This window comes from Petaurus breviceps, unplaced genomic scaffold (genome assembly GCF_028583685.1).
Source record: "Petaurus breviceps papuanus isolate PSGF00001 unplaced genomic scaffold, PetGlider_PUasm1.0 184, whole genome shotgun sequence".
NCBI lineage: Eukaryota > Metazoa > Chordata > Mammalia > Diprotodontia > Petauridae > Petaurus > Petaurus breviceps.
The window spans coordinates 6749675-6767624 of NW_027185793.1; the positions used below are offsets into that span (position 1 = coordinate 6749675).

At 35.7% G+C, this 17950-nt stretch overlaps 1 pseudogene; it reads right to left on the reverse strand.

Annotated features, from left to right (window-relative positions):
- Positions 1-4216: 4216 nt before the first annotated feature.
- On the reverse strand, positions 4217-8312 carry LOC138161205 (tubulin alpha chain-like; annotated as a pseudogene).
- Positions 8313-17950: the final 9638 nt, after the last annotated feature.

The window sequence follows — 17950 nt, forward strand, 5'->3', positions numbered from 1 at the left end:
GTTGCAGCAGCTACAGCCGCTGCACCTCTGACACCTCTCACCCCAAGGGCAGGGGCAAAACTCACTCTTCCTTCACCCAGTTCCAACAGAGTTCCCCACTGATCTTTTATTTTCTCATTGCCATTTATGAGTTGAGAAGTCTGGAAACAACAACAGCTGCTGGTGATTCATTCTCCTGAAGTCTGCTCTGACCTGTCAGTGCCACTGGTTGGGGCTGCCCAGGATCTCAGAGCACACAGCTCAAGCAGGATTGTGCTAAGCTTCTAGCTTGGTGTGAAAGACTCTTCCTGTCAGCCTGCCAGGCTGCTTTCAGAGGAAGATTTGTTTCTCTCTGTCACTTTGTGGGTTCTATAGCTTTAAAATTTGTTTAGAGTTATATTTTACAGGTTTTAGAGGTGCTTAGAGTGGGAACTCTTGCCAAGTTTCTGCCTCTACTCTGCCGTCTTGGCTCCACCCTCATGCCTTTTTAAAAAATGATTTAGGGAAGAGGGGAATAATTTTAACGATTATAATAATGTAATCAGTGTAAATTTTGTAGGCATCCTTTCCACCTCTTATTTTTCTTTTAATCTTATTTGTCAATGGGAACACATCATTTCCAAGATTTCTAGTGAAATGGTGCTTTCTTTTTGTTTTATTTATTAAGTTACTTTATATAATTTATATTTTAAACACCACCTATTGATTAGGGATGGAGGAAACATAATAATAAGGAACAAAGCACACATGTGTATGGATAGGAATTAAATAGTGGGTGCTGTACAGATTAGAATACAGAAACAGAAAGCAAAACAGAAGTAGGAATGTCATTCGGGAAAGATTGAAATTTAAAATAATTAATTTATTATAGCAAAGACATGCATATTTGAAAGAGGATTTTCTTTACATCAGCCTTAGTTGTATATATTGACTACTGACTAATGTGAAGTATTCTCAGGTTGAAATTTTGTGATTTGATGGTCTAAAATTTGACAAGGTGCAGAAATGTAGAAGTATTAAATGCACCTTTGTCAGACCATAATGCAACAAATTAGCATTTAATAAAGGACTATGGAAAAAAAGGGATGATCAAAATACATTAGAAATTAAAAAAACACAGTGAATAAAAATAGTTGTTTTGTTTTCTGCCTGTTTTTTGGTTTTGTTTAAAATGATAAAACAGAACAATCATTGCTTAATTTGCTTAAAAAAAGAAGAAAATCAAATTTCCAATACCAAATATGAAAAGGGTGAATGTACCACCAATTAATATGATATTAAAAATATTTTTTGAGTTATTTTGCCTAATTATTTGCCAGTAAAACTGACAATCTAAGCAAAATGGATAAATATTTACCAAAAAAAATTATCTGCCCAAATTAACAGAAGAGGAAATAAAAAACTTAATAATTGTATATCAGAAAAAAGAAAATCAAGTCATCAATGAGTGCTCTATGAAAAAAAAAAAATCACCTGAATCACATGGATTCAGAAATGAATTCTACTAAACACTTAAGGAACAATTATTCCAAGGCTATATAAATTACTTTAAAAAATTCTTTTATGACACAAATATGGTATGATACATAAATCAGGGTGAGCCAAAAGAGAAAAAAAATACGGACATATTCTCTTAATGAATATTAATGAAAAAATAATAGCATATAGCAAGGACATTACAACAATACATTACAAAATCATTCACTATGACTACATTGGATTTATACAATGAATGCAGAGCTAGGTTAATATCAGGAAAATGATCAGCATAATTGAGTATATCATTAAGAAAGCAACAAAAATCATATGATTATACTATTAGATGCAGAAGAAAAAAAATGACATACAAAATAAAACACCAATATCCATTAAAAACACTAGAAAGAAAAAGTATTAATAGAGTCTTTCTTAATATAATAGGTAGCATTAATTTGAAATACCAGTCAAACTACCTAGCAATAAATTTAGAAAGCTAGAAAAAAATAAGTAACACAATTTATCTGGAAAATAAAAACTCAACAATATCAAAGGATTTAATGAAAGACAATGTGAAGGGGGAAAGATGAGCAGTATTAAATTGCAAAATACATTACAAAATGATTATCATCTAAAAAACCTGGCACTGACTAAGATAGGGTGTTGGATCAGTGGAAGAGATTAGGTTCATAATACACAGTAGTAAATGATCATAGTAACCTAGTGTTAGATAAACCCCAAAATCCAGGTTTTTAGGGTGAGAACTCACCATTTGACAAAAATTGCTGTGAAAACTGGGAAGTGGTTTTGCAGAAACTAGGAATAGAGCAATATCTTATGCCATATATGAAGATGAGTTCAAAATGGATAAATGATTATGATATAAAGAGCTATATCATACATAAATTAAGGATGCATGAAAAAATGTGCCTTTAGGATATATTCATAAGGGAAAATTTTCTGACCAAATAAATTAGAAAATGCTTCTGTTGCTTTATTAATTAGTTGTGTCCAACACATTCTCACCCCATTTGGGTTTTTCTTGGCAAAGATACTGGAATTATATGCCATTTTGCTTTGTAGTTCATTTTCCAGAGGAGGAAAATGAAGCAAAAAGGGTTAAGTGATTTATCTAGGGACACACAGGTAAATGGTGTCAGAGGACAAATTTGAACTAAGGTCCTCCTGACTCCAGGGCCAGCACTCTATCCATTGTGAGACCTACTTGGCTCATAGGGAGAAGATAACAGGAAATAAAATAAATAATTTTGATTACCTACAATTAAAAAAGTTTCTACAAAAAAAACTTAAATTAATGCAGTCAAAATTAGAAGGAAAACAGAAAAATCGGGGTGGGGGAAATTACAAGAAATTTCTCTGATTAAAGCTTCCTTTCTCAAATATAAGAAACTGAGCAAAGTTTATGGAAATAAGAACCATTCCTCTATTGATAGATGCTCAAAGAATATGAACAGGGAGTTTTCAAAAGAAAAAATCAAAGTTATCTATAGTTACTGGAAAACATGCTCTGAATACTAGAGATTATAGAAAAGGAAATTAAAACAGCCTCAAGATAACATCTTTCATCTATCAGATTGGCTAAAATGACAGAAAAGGAAAATGACCAATACTGGAAGGAAAGAGGAAAAAAATGGGAAGCTAATACACTATTGGTGGAACTGTGACTTGATCCAACTATTCTAAAAACGAATTTGGAATTAGTCCTGGAGAGATATGAAATTGTGCACACCTTTTGCTCCTGATGCTGCTATTAGGTCTATATGCCAAAGAGATCAAATAAAAGGCAAGAAAAGAATGTATTTGTAACAAACTACTTATAGTAGTGTGTGTGTGTGTGTGTGTGTGTGTTGACAAAAAATTGCAAATAAAAGATACTGCCATCAGTTTGGGAATGGATAAGCAAGTGGTAGTATTTTATTGTTGTAATCTAAGACATTTTGAACATCATGAGTAGGTTAAGATAATATAATAAATATGACAATTATTCTTATATTAATTTACTAATTCAGTGTTAAACCAACAAGACTGCAAAAATTTATTTTATAGAGTTAGAAAAAAATGACAAATTTTCTATGGAAGGACAAAAGGTCAAGGAAATTAATGAAAAAAAATCAAAGGAGGGTGGCCTATCCCAGGGCTTATTAAATTTTTTTCTTGTTATGACCCAATTTCAGTCAAGAAATCGTTATGTTACCCCAGGTATATAGGTATATAAAATAGGTATACAAATCAAACATTTACTATTAATAAATCATAAAGAAATTTATTTTAAAACAGTTCATTGGTACACATTTAATTTCACCATTTATTAAAGATGAAAACAAATTTGCACACTAATGAGATTGATGTGGTTATTTACTTTTACATAAAGAATTAAATCTTGGCAGAATTTTTGATATGACAGGATGTAGAGATTCTTTAATGTTTTGCACAATTGATATTTTGATTTCACAAACCCCCATGCTGAGAATTCCTCTTCACATAATATGTAATACAGAATGGCAGAAGTATATTTAGGGGCATTTCAGAAATTGTTGGAATTTGTCTTAATTGTCCTAATCCCAAGTCATAATTCATTTAATGATTTTTTTTTCAGTTTTAACCTTGCAACATTTGATAAATCAGAAAATTCTTATTGAACTTTTTTTTTCAAGTATCACACTTTTATGGACATTTAGTTATTTCAGAGGACAGAAAAAAAAAAGACAGAACTAATATAATGATAAAGATAACATGGAAATTAATATTTTTCACCTTCATCTTTCTCATCAGTATTATCTGCTCTAACCTCCTCATAATCCTTCCCTAGGGCAGTCATATCCTACCATGCCTCAGAGAACTCTTCTTCCTCCATGCCCTCCACTACATATTAATGGGCAAAGGCATGCTTGGCATACATCAGATCAAATTTGGGATCCAGGCAAACCCAGGCTTCAGCAACACCTGTAGTGTTTCTCAACATGCACATAGCCTGCTATACCTTGTCCAGTTCACCACCAGGAAAAATAGTGGGAGGCTGGTAATTGATGCCAACTTTGAAGCTAGTTGGGCACCAATCTACAAACTGGATACTATGCTTTGGCTTTATGGTGGCAAAGCAGCATCACCATCTTTGGGAACTACATAACCATGACAGAGCAGGCAGCAAGCCACGTATGTACCATGGTGAGGGTCACATTTCAAAATCTGGTTGACAGGCTCTAATAAATCATTGGTGATCTCTGCTACAGTCAGCTGCTCATGGTAGGCTTTCTCAATAGATATGACTGGGGTATATGTGGCTAGAGAAGTGTATTTGGGGATAAGGTGCCAGGTTGGTCTGGAATTCTGTCAGAGCAACATTCAGAAAACCATTAAATTGAAGAGAGGCAATAATGGAGGGAACAATTTGACTGATAAGGCAATTCAGATTAGTGTAGATTGGGCATTCAATGTCAAGGTTTCTGCAAAAGATATCATATGTGGCCCCATTGTCTACCATGAAGGCACAGAGACCTCAAGAGAGGTATGAGTAGGGCTCCACTACAACTATGGAAAGCTAAGGGGCTAGGTAAATGGAGAACTCCAGTTTGAGCTTCTTGACATAATCAATGAACAGAAGTTCCATGAGCAAAGAAGTGAAACCTCAGACACTCCAACCACCAAAGCTGTGGAAAACCAAGAAGGCTTGAAGATCTATGCACTGATTTGCAATCTTCCAAATTCTGTCCAGAAATATGTCAATTATTTGTTTGCCAATATCATAGTGTCCACGGGCATAATTATTGGCAGCATCTTCCTTGCCAGTGATCAGCTATCTGGTTTGAGCTTCATCAATAACAGTTGGTTCCAATTCTACAAGTACAGCACAGGGAACATGCTATCCAGCTCTAGTTTCACTACAGAACATGTTGAAAATGTCATTTGCACCTCCAATTGTCTTATCACTTTGCACCTGCCCATCAGATTGGAAACCATGTTACATTCAGTACAGTTCCCAAAAGGCAGTGTTAATCTGAACACCAGCTTAACCACTATGGATAGGTATGCACTCATACATGATAAAGGTGTGCAGGGGTCTTTTTGACTTACTCATTCTTTAGGATTAAATTGCTTAATTTCAATTAGTTTTTATTCCATCTTTCCATGGCCCTTTATTGAATATAATATTTATTGCATCATGATCTGAGAAGGATGCATTTAATATTTCTGCCTTACTGCATAGAATTGTGAGGATTTTATGCCCTAGAGCTTGCTCCATTTTTGAAAATGTGCCATAAACACCTGAGAGGAAAGTATAATCCTTTTTATCCCCATTCAGTTTTCTTCAGAGATCTATCATACCTATCCTCTCTAAAATCCTGTTCACCTCCTTAACTTCTTTCTTGTTTATTTTGAGGTTAGATTTATCAAGTTCAGAGAGGGGGAGATTGAGATCTCCCACTATTATAGCTTTGATATGTATTTCTTCCTCTAATTCCTTTACCTTCTCCTCTAGGAATTTGGATGCAATACCACTTGGTGCATATATGCTAAGTAACGATATTACTTCATTCTCACTGGTGCCTTTTAACAGGATATAGTTTCCTTCCTTATCTCTTTTAATTAGCTCAATTTTTGGTTTTGATTTATTGAGATAAGTATTACTACACCTGCTTTTTTTTCTTTTACTTTACCTGAGGTATGATATATTTTACACCAGCCTTTTACTTTTACCCTGTGTGTATCTTTCTGTTTCAGATGTGTTTCTTGTAAAGAGCATATTGTAGTATTATTTCTAATCCAATCTACTATCCATATCTGTTTTATCAGAGAGTTCATTCCATTTATATTTACAGGTATGATTGTTTTCTGTTTCTTTCCCTCCATCCTATTCCCACTCCTGTTAATATTCATATTTCCCCCCCTTCTCCTGTCCCCAGCTTAATAGTTGTCCTTTTGACCATTGCCTCCCTCAGTATTCCCTTATCAGTCCCCATCCCTTTTCCTCCCCTTTCCCCTTACTTCTTCCCTCCCTACTAACCACCCCCCCCCCTTTTCATAACCCTTTCCCCCTCCTACTGCCTGTAGGCTATTTTTATACTTAATGAATTATGTTATTTCTTCTTCACCCCCAGAGTGACAGGAACAAATCTCATGAGAAGCTCCTCTCCCTCCCCTCTTTCCCTCTAAAATGATCCTTTTTTTTTTGTTTCTTCTCCATAGAGTTCTATGCTTAACAAGTTGATATTCCCTCCTTACACCAGAACCAATGAGGGAAAAGCTCCTTCCCATCTACCCCCCTTCTTTTTCTCTGCTATAAAGTTTTATGCCTCTTTGTGTGGCATAATTTACCCTTTTCCACTTCATTCATTCCCTTTCTTCCATTGCAGTCCCTTTGTAGGTCTTAATAAGTTTTTTTTTAATCATCATTTTGTGTGTTTTATACTCATACCCTCTAGTTGTCTACTACCAGTTTCCTCTTATAAAATAGCAGGGTGTGTGTGTTTTCCTTGTTTACCTTTCTATATCACTGTTGCATCATGTAATTGGAGGTTGAATTTTCATTTGAGTTCTGGATTTTTTATCAGGAAGGTCTGGATCTCTGCTATATCATTGAATGACCATCTCTTTGCCTGGAAGAATATGTTCAGTCTCACTGAGTATGTGATCCTTGTTTGTAACCCAAGTTCTTTTTGCCTTCTGGAAAATTGTATTCCACTGCCTCCCATTTTTTAGTGTAGAGGCTGCCAAATCCTGTTCGATCCTCACTGTGGACCCTCAATATTTGAATTGTTTCTTTCTGGCTACTTGAAAGATTTTCACTTCCATCTGGTAGTTCTGGAGTTTGTCCACAACATTTCGAGGACTTTTCATTTTGGGATCCCTTTCAGCAGGTGTCCAGTGGATTCTCTCGATTTCTATTTTACCCTCAGGTTCTAGTATCTCAGGGCACTTTTGCTTAACGAGCTCCTGGATAATGTTGTCCAGGCTCATTTTTTCATCATGATTTTCTGGTAGGCCTTTGATTCTCAGATTATCTCTCCTGGATCTGTTTTCCAGGTCAGTTATTTTTTTCTTTGAGTTATTTTACCTCTTTTTCTAATTTTTCATTCTTGTTGTTTTGTTTGACTAATTCTTGGCTCCTCATACAGTTATTTGTTTCAATGTGGTTGATTCTAGTTTTTAGCAAATCATTTTTCTTGGTTAGTTTTTGGAGCTGCTTTTCCATATCATACACTTTTCTTTTTAGAGAGATGTTTTCTTCATTATAATGTTTCTGCTATTTTAGTTTTGAGAGAATTATTCATTTTGTCTTCTATCTATCTCATTTGGTTTTCAAACATCATTTTGACCTCATCTAGGAGAGCCTTCTGTGCTTGGGACCCATTACCTGCTAATGTTTCAGCTGTGGGTTTGGAGTCCACATTGTCTCCCTCTTAGTTTGGTCCCTCCCTCTGAGGATATTAGGACTCCAGAGTCTTTGTCTTTGTAGTCTGCTTTCTGCCCATTTTGAGGCAGGGCCTTAGCCACACCCTTCCTCTAGGGATCCCAAGACTTTACTGTAGAGGGTTTTGCCCTGGGGCAATAATTGCTATGTTTTCCATGTCAGAGGGGGGCAGTTGGAGCAGTTGAGGTTAACTCTGTCATCCTGATCTTTGAAGGTCCTGATAGGGCCTTTTTTTTTTAAATTTCTGGGCTATGAAATATTAGTCCCAGGAGTATTTGCTGTGGAGGAGAGGGGCTCCTATATTTGCTTCTTACCTTGCTCTTTCCAGTCCCAGCTCTTTGGTGATAGGTCTGGTAGTGGCCTTTGTGGTAGGTGGGACGACTTGCCGTCTGAGTTGATCAGGCCCCTTTTGGGTCTGCCTCTGCATCTCTAGTTTAAGCCTTTTAAGTGTAAATACTTATATTTCTTTATTTCCCATTATTGTTCACTTTTCATTTACTTTGCTTGAAGTGCTGTGAAGAAGTACACAACCCCACAGAAACATCCACAAATATCCAAAATGTATTCTTAGAAAGACCAAGGACAAAGAAATACTTAAGAAAAAGCCAAATACATCTTCTGTACAGGTCAGAGTCGCAAAAAAAAAGGACCAGATAAGAAAAGCAAATGCCCCAAGAAAGCCAGTCATAAGTGCTACTAATAGAAAGGAAACCAATCAGAGCTCTGAAGAAGAGGGAAAGGGGTAAGTTTCAAAAACCTCCCTTAATCAGTGACCTGAAATCAGATCCTGTCTTGACAGAAGAGAAGAATAGTACAGAACTAGCAGCCCCCGATCACTTCATGTAGAACTAGGGCCCAGTTTTTTTGTTTTTTTTTTACCCTCAGGGTTATGGAGACAGTGCTGTGGTGGGAGCTATATCTTAACTTGCTTCTTCCCTGCCACCATGGAAGTTAAGTTAATTCCTGTTTAAAATGTCTTGAAACCATCCTCCATACATGACTGGATGAGGAGACTGACTGAGGCTATTGATATCCATTACTATGTCCTGAAAAAAAAAAAAAACAGCTACAAAAAACTGTAGGTGCTATTTTATGCTTGACTAGCAGAACAACATGGCCAACTAGGAGAAAAATGAGTTTAGCTAAGCTCAAATTCTTTGAATCAAAAGATGGAAGTGAAGAATACTTGGGTAACATTGTTTTGAGACATCACATTTCTATAGCATATAGAATTGGTATAGTATTTCATTCTTTTTTTCTTTTAAGCTGAAGGCTACAGCTATAGTCAGGAACATGTATCTGATATGCAAGTTTCAGTTAAAATGTTTTAAAATAATATTTTATTTTACCCAATTACATGTAAAAATATTTTAAACATTTTTTTTACAGTTTTGATTTCTAAATTCTACCCCTACCTCCCTTTCTTTCCCCATCTCTGTGATGATAAACAATCTGATATAGGTTATTGTAATGGCAAGCAAAGTAGTACTTAGTTCCCTATTCAGTTATTCAAGTGTCTTTGAGCCTCACCTGTGTGTTTATCAGGTCTTTGTTAGAAAATGAACCCGTGAAACCCAGACTGGGAGGAACTTGCCAAAGGAAAATAATAATAAAAAAAAAAAAAACCTCTCTTTTCTGTATATTCTGTCTCTGTTGATTTCACAGGCAGAAAGTGAATTCATGATAGTGCTGGAAATGTGTATGAACATCATTATAACTCTGCTAAGTTTGATGAATGGAGCTGGCTCGGGAGCTGGACCAGGATCTAGACCAGAAGCTGGAGTAGGGCCTAGGAGCTGCCTACCTGTGAATCCAGGTGACTGTTGGGTGAATTCAGGCAAGAGCTGGGAACATGGAAGAGGAACCATGGAGTTTGGGAGTCAGCCTCAAGTAAAGATGAAAAGACCTCTACTTGGATACTTAGTGCTGACAAAATTAAGAATGTAACCTAACTGGCGGCTAGGTGGTGCAATGAGTAAAGTGTGGGCCCCAGAGTCAGGAGGACCTGGGTTCATATGTGGCCTCAAACACTTAACACAAACACACACACACACACACACACACACACACACACACAAACCTATCCATGTAACCTTGGGCAAGTTACTTAACCCCAATTGCCCTCCAAAAGGCAAAAAAGAAAAGAAAAAAATGTGACCTAGTAAAGGAAGACCTTTGTACTTTGTACTCCTTTAAGATGATTGCTCCTTAAGGATGATTTAGCTTAAGATGAGTGGAAGCCAGTCTCCAATCAAAATGAAGGAAGACCTTAGATGGGTACTTTATATTGATTGATTCAGATTGTGACTTACTAAATGTGATTTTTAGTTTAAGAGTATGTGGCCACTTTACTGATATGTCGCTATGTTATATTGGCTGTACTTTAGTTTCTGGATATTTTGCTTTAGTTTGCTGCTGAATAAATAGAGATTACCATATTATGTGATCAGAACCTTAAAATTATTTACAACAGCAGACCTCAGGAGAGCTGCTTGTGCTTGGCTTTATAGTTATACATAGGCAATCATGTAAAACATTTCCATATTAGTCATTTTGAGGAAGAAACATTTAACAAAAAAAAGAAAGTAAAATTTCTTTTTGAAATAGTTTAGCAGCATATTCACATGTTTAGAGAAATTGCCTACTCCTAAGATTTAGTTGATTTACTATTTGTTTGTAGACTACACTTCAATAGTCTGACCAAAATGTAAAGTTACTAAAGACTTGCAGACAGTTCAACCATGTTGAGTAGACAAAATCAGTGTCCAACATTGAAGCTTTACTGTCAATATATTAGCTCCATCTCAGGAGGAAAGCTAAAGTGAGTCTAGTGTTCTTCCAAAAGGGAGGAGTAGATTGATACTCAATATACAATAGGAACCAAGTATAGGACATTTTTAAATTTCTTCCACACAAAAGAAATAATAAAATACCTGTAGCAGCAAGCACCCCAGCATCCCCAGGGTGGCTGTCAAAAGAGATTCTTAGATCTGCTTTTCCAAAGGAAAGTAACTCAATATGGGTTAACAAGCTTACTTTAACCAATCAAAAATATATCATTTACCGAGTTCAGGGGGAAAAGGTGAGCACCCCGAACTTCAGAGTATACAGACAGAAGTTACAAGAAAACAGAAAAAACATATCAAGTAGATAGGCTTCCAAACTGTCCAACCATTACATCCATACCAAATCACAGTTACCCAAGAGGGAAGCATCAACATCTGGGTTTTCAAAGCCTGGGGCTCTCTCAACGGATGCCCAGAGTCTCATCTGGCCAAGTGATACAACACTTCTCAAAGTGAGCCCCAAAGCAAAGCCTCACATGAGGGCTTATATAGCCTTCTCCTAGCTCAGAGAATGTAACAAACTTCTTGACCCACTGCCCAATCACAAAGTATCTCCTGAGAAACAAGCCTCCCACCACAGGGTCCAGGGGCACTTAAGCCTAGGGGCAGGGAAAATCTTAAAATTTACATTCCTATAACAATACCATACCCTAACAAGTGTACAACAAGGTTTAAACTAAGCAAATGACAATGCCAACAATTATTTTTATTTATTTATTTTTTGCTTTTATTTTTTTGGAGGGCAATTGGGGTTAAGTAACTTGCCCAAGCTTACACAGCTACGTGTGTGTGTGTGTGTGTGTGTGTGTGTGTGTGTGTGTGTGTGTTAAGTGTCTGAGGCCAGAACTGAACTTGGGTCTTCCTGACTCCGGGGCCAGCGCTTTGCTCACTGAGCCACCTAGCTGCCCCAATTGCAAACAATTATTAGAGTGAATTAATAAGGTAGCAGCACTTCAGCCTCACTAGAAGATGAGGTGATGGTTTTGTCAATTATGCATTTTACGTTTCAGTTCAGCTCAACAATTATCTTTGGAAATAGTAGTACATTTCTGCTGATAAAGGAGCTAGGCTTGGGCCAATCTTCTTGTCAATTACTATCCTTTCTAATAAGTTTCTCTTGCTGTCAGCCAGCTTCACATATTGAGCCTAGGACCTTTACACCTCTCAAACACATGAGATTGACTACAAGCTCATACACATCCCACCTTGAACCTAACATAGAGAACTTACTCTTTAAAGGAAGCATAACATGGAAAAAGCAGTACAACTGAAACTCCCCTAGTTGAGCCCACCTTCACTAACTGCCAGGTGATCAAAACCAGCATAATGACAAAGGGGAGAAAGACCAGATCTTCTGCATTCATTAATGGATATGTAGGAGCAATAATGATTTAAATAGGAGTTACCTGTTGATACGAGAAGAATAAAAACAACAATCTGGCTCTTTTATTTAAAAAAATTGCTAAAGCACCCTACATCCTGCATACATCTTGCGACAAGAGGAGTAAAGAATTACTCAGTTTCCACTTCATTCTAAAATGCCAAACCCACTTGGATGTTATTTACCACATGGCAAGAAGCAGCCAGAGAATTCATGATCTCTGATGCACTTGAATTCTACCACACATGTGGCTGCTAAGAAGCAAGGAGTCCATCTCTAAGAATGATTGGGGGAATGAGGACAGAATTAATCTTTTTCTTTTTAAAGAATGACTTTGAAAAATGTTGTGTAATTTTTTTTTTTTGGCGGCAAAATCAAATGGTGTGTCAGAGTTTATCCACTGTCTACAAACAGTATCTCTTCTGTGTCGCCGGGATTTTCTTTTTCAATCAGCTGTGAAGTGAGTGGTAAAATTCTTTTAGAGTTTAAAATTCTTTACCTTATATCTTCTTGTAACATTTTCCTTTCAAAGTCTAAATGTTGACTTCCTAAGTCATCTTGACAAAGTTTGGCATCTTTACTCCCACTTGCATTTCACATACTACTTTGTTTTTTAAGGGAAGAATGCCATTAAAAAATAAAAGAACAGTATTGTTAGACTGGTATTTCCCAAAATTCTTGATTCATGTAATTAGTTAATTTTCTCACCAGTCAGTACTTCTGATTTCAGAGGATGGTTGCATTACCCATATGGTTTTCATTTATCAAGCAACATATTCTGGGCTTTTCAAAAAATCTGTTCTGTTGTACTGGGAAATGGAGTGTAAACACTTATTTCTTTTTAAGTATCTGTACATTTATCAGCATGTTTCTTTTGCAAATGACTAAAACCCTTAATTGTATATAGATCAGGAAAATGAATGCTTCACTTTTGTATTTGAAAACTATTTTTCTCTTATATTTCATCCTAGTAGGGGTAAAAAATATAAATATCTTTGATCATTGTGTTGCATTATACTTTTTCCCCCTTTCTCTTCAGGTAGAATTTATTTTTACTTTCATTAGAAAAACAGCAAATATAATATTGTGATGAAATTATAAGTTTTTATTCTTGTAAAGTATGATGTACAGATTAGTCACTATGGTCATACTGAGTCTCATCATTTCAAGCTAATGAACTGACAGGTAGATGGCACAGTGGATAGGGCTTTGAGCCTGATGTTGGAAAGACAAATATGACCTCAGATGATAACTGACTGTGTGACCCTGGGCAAGCCATGCAACAGAGGTCTATTTGACTCAATATCCTTAACTGTAACATGAGGATTACAATGAGACCTACCTCCAAGAACTGTTGTAAGGATCAAACGCTATTTGAAGAGAGCTAAGCATAATGTTCAGCATATAGTGGGCAATAAGTGTTTGTTTCTTTTATTTTTCTTCCAACCATTAATTCACTCACCTGTATTTCTTCATAACTAGTGATCTAGAGCTTTCATCACTACTCTTGACTTCTTTTCTTCTCCTACCAGATATTAATGTCTACATAATGAATTGAAAAAGGGAAATGAGAATGGATATAGAAACTTGCATGAATATACTGGGACCCCTTGTAAAGTATGCTCAGGTCAGGAAACAAGATTTCCTTTTAAACCAGAACTTTGATTGTGTACATACTTGTTTCTCATTTTCCAAAAACATACCAAAATTTCTGTGTGCCCCATTTATAAATTGCACAGTCACCTGGAAAATTCAATTCTGTGAAAGGGGTTGATATTTCGAAGTGTCAGATATCAAGTCTCACATATATTTTTCTTAAGAGTCATTTCTGTGAATTGAATTGAAATCACCAAATGTATTAATAATATCGATTTATGAGAGCCATTACAAATGCTGAAAATGTTGTCTTTCCCTCTAAACTTTTCCTAATTCATTAATTTCTCCACTTCCCTTTATATTACAGAATCCTTGGGATGATTCGGAGTTATTAAGCACTCCTCTGACCTCAAAACAATAATATTTAAATGACATTGAACTTTGTCAGAAGATAATCATATCTTGCTGTTATCTAAATTTTGAGTCAAGGCCAAAGTAGATATAAAAAAAAATAAATGAGGGAAAGCCAAGATATTTGCTTTCAAAGCAGGAGGTACTAATCTTGTAACAATCTGTTTTTCCATTGACATTGTTTATTTCTGTCACTTTGTTATGATTGATGGTGATTTAATCATTTTTGTCTAATAGTTCTTGGGATTAGAGAGTGATAGTTCATTCATAATGCTATACCCCAGCTTTGAGAATTTTTAAATGTGTTTTTAAAATAAGAAACCAATTCCCTGTTACCTGATGCATTTCTTGGAGTCATTTGAAATTGACAGCTTAGAATCCACAGTGATAAATCTCTCCTATAAAGTAAATAAACAAATTTATAGTATTTAGAATGGGATTACTTCTAGTATAATGGGGATTTAAAGGTCACAGTATCTGTCATTGACCCTCCTATCACTATGGTGATAGAAAACATCAGTTGCAGCCAGGCCCAAGAGGATGTAGGCCACCTCATACTGAGTGACCTTGACAGCTTTTTTGGATGAAGAGGTGGTGAAGCAGAGCCAGAATTCCAGAACCTGAAGGAGAAGAAAGAAGAAATGGAAGCTAAGGTCAACAAACAGTGGACAAAGCCAGAATTTTATAGGAAAACATCAAGTCACAAAATATCCATGATGAACTTACTGGGATTTCAAATGGCAGCTTTGAACCATTAAGTGAAAAATCAAGAGTGATACTACATAGAAGCAAGGATAAACTGAAGTAAAAAATTGCCATAAAAATAACACAAGTTTGAGAACTTGACTTAGAGAGTATTTGGTTGCATTGTTATATATAATGTAGGTTTTAGCATAATTTTTTAATGTGGCATATGATACAATATAGCAACTGCCTACCACCCCTTCTCTTACTTTTTAAAAGAAGTGTGTCCATTAGGAACTAGGATCATGATTAATATTTATTTCACTAACTTGAAATTAATTTGCATTTATTCTGCACATACATACATACGTATATTATCTCCCTGATGGAATGTAAGATCATTGATATGAAAGGAATGCTCTGTGTGTGTTTATGTGTGTATATGTGTGTTTTGTATCCCCGGAGTTTACTACTGCATCCATTATATAGTAAATTCTGAATAAATGCTTGTTGATTGATTCATCTAGATTTTAGATTTTAACTTTAAACCCTAGGGCAAGGAATGTATTTCTCCTTCAAAGGTCACATATTTGGATACACTTGCTTTATATAGAAATAGGCATATTTATATGAGATTGTTCAGTTGGCTATGGCTGGTTGATTAGTTCTGTAAGTAAAAATTGGTGATTATTAGTATTTGGCAGATTGTGTCTTATATTATCTCTGATTGTATCTAATTAATGCTGAATAAATAAATAAAAAGGCTGTTATGTGAAACATTCAGATATTTGGAATATTAAGACCCTTGCCTGAATAAAGTTTTACATTGCTGCATTGTAGATTGTACCCTAATTGATATGGGTGGAAATCTGGGAAGCTATTAGGGATGAATGAACAACTATGTTATATCATGTCATTAACACATATTTATTAATTATTAACATTTTATTTATAATTTAATTATTAAAAATTAATTATTTATTACACACACACATGCACACACACACACACATCGAGATCTGTGCTTATCACTGGGGAATACAAAGACAAGCAAAAAGGAAAGACATTTTCTGCCTCCAAAGACTTTACATTCTAATGGGAGAAGGCAATAGCAAAGCAAGAGTGGGGAGAAGTAGCCATGTGTGACTATGGATGAAGGATGAGTTCTATGGGCTTGTCTTCAAGAAGAAAGTTCCAAAGGAAGAGGTAAGAAATTCAAGAGGTGAAGGATGCCTTATGAGTGTTTCAGAAGATGTGTATGAAAATATGACAAGATGGGAATCCAGATTTATTTGCAAGCTCTATGCATCTCCATAAACACAAATTTATTTGTGTACAGCACTACAATGGAAGTGAACTCAGGACTTTAAATGTTCTTCCACAGATCCATTTTAAAATGAAAGAGAGTGTGAAAAGCACACATCTCAGCTCGGCTCGGAGTCAGGCATAATACAGTAGCCTTCTTTGTCATCTTTGACAAGTACTAGTTATTGTGGTTTTGTGACAATCAAGATTCTTAAAATGATATAAAAATATGGCCATTGTTCAGTAATGTCTAACTCTTTGTGATATAATCGGGGGTTTTCCTTGAAAAAATAATGGAGTGGTTTGCCAGTTCCTTCTTCAACTCATTTTAGAGATAAGGAACTGAGGCAAACCAAATTAAGTGGCTTGCCCAAAGTCACACAGTTAATAAATGCTTGAAGTCAGATACGAACTCATTAAGATGAGTTTTCTTGATTGAAAGCCTGGTGCTCTATCCACTGTACCACCTAGCTGCTCACATGGCTATCATAGTGAGATAAGAATTCAGGTTTATTTTGAAAGGCTTCCAACCTTTTAAAAGCAGTGACTCACTCCTTCTCAAGGGTCCTGTAATATCCTGCTGCTGTTTCATGCCAGACTTTTGATACTTTTGCCCTAATTGTGTGATCAAATAATTTTCTTTAGGTCCCTATTTTCCTGGGCCATTTTTACTGCCTAACTTCATCTTTTGCTTGAAGATTTGGGGGTGGATTCCTTGACTTCTGTCTTAAGCTACTAGATTATCTTCAATTATTGTGCAGCAAAGATCTGAACTTATTTTTGCAAAACTTCATTCTTTTTAGTTTAATTTTATTGATATATTTCTATGTTATTTTCATTTCCTAAAGAAAAGTGCGAACTTCTCTTTATACAAGTATAGACTTCTATTTTCCATAGTGTTCTACTTGCAATGTTAATTTCAAAGAATGTAATTACAAAGGGCAGAGCAAATCAATGGTCTATACATCCAGAACAATATTTTCTTTTTGATGGTGATAGAAAGGAAATTTTATTACCTAGTAATTAGATTCCATATATAATTATGAAATAAATAAATTAGATTGCACACAATTTTCCTTTAATAATGTCTTGATCATACGTTAATGTACCTTTATCTCTATTTTAGCACCCACTGTCCTATGTTAGACCCTTATCACCTCTCATATTGACTATTTAAAAAACCTCCCAATTGGTTTCCCTACCTCAAAATTCTTCCCACTCTAGTTCACTCTCATAGAATTGCCAAAATGACTTTCCCAAAGGAAAAAAAAAAACAGTCTGGCTATGTCATCCATCCATCCATTTATCCATCCAATCCATATATTTATTGAGTAAATGAGCAGCAGTGTAATAAACTTTGGGGATATACTTAATAAAAATAAAAACAATCTTTGATTTAAATAAACTTAAAGTTTAAAGGGGGACATGACACACAAAAGTAACCAGGAAATCAGGGTGGGGATAGGGACATGGCAGGGCATGCTATGGGTGGACGCATCTTGTTCTATGGAATTTGATCCAGGTAAGGGAGCAGATGAAGTATTCTGAAAGTCTACTTTTTTCTTTCTATAAAGAAAAGCATTGGGACACATTTTGTACTTGGCCCTCCAGTCCTCCAGTCAGAGGGGAGAGGAGGCTAAGGCAGGCAGTGTCAATCAAAGTTTGAGTTAGCAGTATGGTGGTGAGTTTAGAAGTGATGATCTTATCCTTGAAGGGACATCTTTTTTTTTTTTTTTCCCATGGATTTGAAGCCAGGCAGAGTAGCAGATACAAAATGCCACTCTATCACTGATCTTATAACCTACAGATTGGGCTGTTATGAAGAACTCTTTAATAAGTCCA